We start from the raw sequence: 3,905 nt of genomic DNA, 5'->3' as shown, positions 1-3,905 counted from the left end.
CTCTTTCGTCTCAGTTATTTCATATCTTTAATATCTTGAATTTTGATAATTTTCCTCATTGTCATTTAAACACACACTTTCTTTATAAAATGTTAAAGTTGAAGTCCTTCCAGAAGATACTCTAACAAGATTTGTGCTTGTCCTCAAATATAAGAGTAGTCCCATATACAAATAGTAAAAATGATTGCCATGAACCTCTGCCATGTGTCTAGGATCTCTGTAGGAGACCCCTGAATAAAATCAAATAAATAATAAAATCCAAAAAGTGATTTTATAGCATGGATTTTTTTTTGCTGCTTTATACACAGGAATGATTTATTTTACACATTAGTCACAACATTTAGCCTGTAAAAATTAAAAACATTTCTTAATATGTCTCAAAGGAAGAATGAATTCCATAATGATGTTTTCACATTAACCAGTATGACAAAGCAGAAAAAATTTAAGACTATGATAACAATTCAAAATAAAATTTACAAAACAGGCACTTGGAAGTCAGCTACTGTGTAATTTTCACAGTTGATATTTGTACACATTTCATCAAAGGTTATCAATCAGTGAAGCCAATGTTCCTTTGATGCAGACTCACAAACAGGTTTAGGTTCCAAACACTGTGTTCTGGTTGTGATACATGCAAGACAGACCCTAAATAAGAAAAGTCTTCTGAAAGAAAAAGAAGAAAAACAAAAATCAGCCAGGAATGAAAGCATTTACAAGCATTTGAATAAGGCCTTTAAATATTAAGTCAGTGTTTTAAACCCCTTCATTTTCAGGTAAGGGATTAAGAGGCCGAGAGAGAGATCGTCTGCGAGGGTGAGGATACTGGAGGTTGGCAGTGTCAGCATCGCAAGAGGGCTCTAGCAGAGGAGGAGGAGGAGGAGGAGGAGGAAGGAGCTGGGCATAACTGGACCATCTCGATCCAGCCCGTGGGGAATCCAGAGGGGGAAAGAAATACCTGAAACAACGGAGACAGGAACAAAACACCAAAACAAAACAAAACAAAACAGGAAAAAAAAAGAAAAGAAAAAACAAAACAGAAGAAAAGGAGAAAAGTATTAAATACAAAGAGAACCAAAGAGGAGAAAACACATGCTGGAAAAAAAAGCTTTAGTATATTCATGCCAAACTAACAGAACATAATAGCACAAACCAAGACCCTTACTCAAATCCAGACTGCTTAAGCAATTATAGAAACTTGAAGGAAAGAAATACAATCTGTTAAAATATCAAAGAAATTATCAGTATGAATGTTACAAAGACATTAATTTTATAAATTTAAAACGTTGTCTAACCTCTCAGAAATATGTCTAATGCCATTCTGTAAACTGGCAATCTAATGTGCTTTCTCGCTGAGAGCAGTGCTCCATCTTTAGCAGCAGCAGGCACACGTTTTTTTAGCGCATACATGATACTGAAAACCAATTTGAATATACCTTCACATTGTATTTCTGGCTATTGCAACATACTTTTGAAGAAATACAATCATTAAATATACTTATTTTTCTGCAAAAACCTTAAAATAGCTACAGAATTTTGATTTGTAAAAGGACTCAAAGAATTATTATGCCCTATTATCATTATTGCGCCACTGTATAACTTACCCGTAATACTTATGCATTTTAGCAAATGTAAAGATTTATAGCTATGTCATCAAGATCAGAGCCTTAGAGGACATGAACAAACTGAAACAGCAAACTAAAGGAAGTCCTGAGACATGGGATTTGTAAGTTAATTTGCATGCACACTTTTAGCAAAACTGTAACTGATTATATTTCCAAATTGTGTCTTGAAGGAAACTTTAAGCCATGAAATCACATCACAAAAATATACATGCACATATCAGAAACATTTAAGTCTTTAGTGAATATGAATTGGAAACATATAAAGCTGTTTCCATTTCCCACCAAATTATGAATGAAACAATACCAAACACTCCACTTGGCTACAAACTGTACAGTCAAATTACTTTCATCTTACTAATACTACTTTGCTAATTTCCTCATTTACTACTACTTTTTAAATATTACAAAGGAATGACAGTTGTATGAAATAATATCATTTATAAAGCAATTCTACAAAAGGTAAACAAATTAGCACTCAAAACAATCTTTATGAAAAATATTTATTCAATCTTCGAATTAAAATTATAAAAATTCATCATGTTTAGCTTATTTAGAAAACAAAAGAAATATATCTATATTATCCAAATGGAATAAAATGGTATCTTCCCTCCTCCCAACCAGTTATAAGGATTCAACAATCCTTTTAATTTTCAAATCCAACTGAGTTTCAGCAACATTTCAAAAAATTGTTTTGGTGACAATGTCTCAACAAAAAGCCTCTCCATTTAAATCTCAAGAGTTTCAAATAGTGTCAATAAACTGACTATACAAAAAAAAATGATATCAACTGCATTTCTAAAGGCCTTTGGGGCTGCGTTTAGTAGTAAGCAGGCTGCTGGTGTGTCCTGGGAGAGGTCAAACGGCGCTGGGAAAGGGGGAAAGGAGCTGGCGTCCCATTCCTGTGTGCATGCAACAAGCAGCAAAACAGCAGAGTTACTCCAGTTAGCTTGTACTCAGCTGTGCTTTCTGCTAGCAGAAGATCCATTTAATGAGTTTTGAAGACTTGGAATATTTGAACCTAGGGAAGGGTTTGAGTTTCCTTGCTGAGAACTCCCATTGACTGGGCTCCCATTACCTTTCAAGATGCCAGTGCACTTCCAGTTGTCCATATAATTAGCTTTCCACAGTCTTACACAGCCATCATCTCCTGAAGAGGCCAGCACTGTTCCAGTTATATTCCAACTCACTCGCCAGACCTGAGAATTATGATTATCTAACTGAGCCACTATATGGATTTCAAATTTTGTTGGCCCACCAGAGGAAGTAAGTTCTTTCCTCACAGGCTTTAATGTAAAAATTCTGACATCTTTGGTTGCTATTGCTAGAATATGAAAAGATCTTCCCAAGTTTGGAGCAAACGCAATATCATGTACAGGATCAGTGACTGTCATGAGAGTTTCGGCTTTTGCATATTTCCTGGTGTTTTCGTTGTACTCAAAAATCTGAACCTTGGCCATTGCATTTGGACTACTGTCATCGCTGCCTACAGCAATCATTGAGGAATGAGCACGGGAGCTTGAAGGGTTCCAAGAAATACAACTACAGCTTAGCTTACATGAGATCTCATGCTTCAGAGACCACTGGCTGAGATTCATAACATCTGGTGCCTCGTATATTCTTACTATACCATCTGCTGAACAGGTCGCTAACATAAGACCCATATGTTTAGGAGCAAACTTCACATCAGTAACCGATGTTCTGCTGTCCACTAGAGTTGTCCTCTTCACCCAGTGACTCTGTCCTCGCAGTTTGTCATTGGATTCTCCTACTATTTCTTCCCATACAGCAGCTGTTCGGTCAAAAGAACAGGAAGCCAAAACCTGTCCAAATTCAGGATGGGCCCATATCACACGCCACACGGATCCACTATGTGTTTTCCAGCTAGCAGTACAATGCCAATCTCCACTTTCACTTTTATCCCAGACCTTGACGCTCTAGTCGCTGGTGCAGGTGGCCATCCGCCGTCTGTGGAAGTCGAAAGAGACATCGTGTATGAGATCCTTGTGGTCCGCCGCGATGCTGCGCGCCACAAACATGGCTTCCGACGACGCGCCTCCTCCGCCAGCCCCTCCCGCCTCCGAAGAGGGCGACGGCGGCGGCGGCAGCCGCATGGATTTTTTTTAATGTATCCTTTCCAGAAACATTTGGAGTGCTAAATGCTCCCATTGAAAAAATAATTTCATTTAAAAAATGAAAGGGGTAGAAGATTCTCTTTAGAGAGAAGGACTTCAATGGGACTGTGGAAGAGTCTGAGAGGTATCACAAATCTCTGAAACAAGTAGT

The 3,905-nt window shown here is 37.7% G+C and overlaps 1 pseudogene; it reads right to left on the bottom strand.

The window, feature by feature from the left end:
- Positions 1 to 753: 753 nt before the first annotated feature.
- LOC143409748 (nucleoporin SEH1-like) lies at positions 754 to 3,658 on the bottom strand (annotated as a pseudogene).
- Positions 3,659 to 3,905: the final 247 nt, after the last annotated feature.

This window comes from Callospermophilus lateralis, chromosome 11 (assembly GCF_048772815.1).
Source record: "Callospermophilus lateralis isolate mCalLat2 chromosome 11, mCalLat2.hap1, whole genome shotgun sequence".
NCBI lineage: Eukaryota > Metazoa > Chordata > Mammalia > Rodentia > Sciuridae > Callospermophilus > Callospermophilus lateralis.
This window is presented reverse-complemented; position numbering and strand designations above follow the sequence as displayed.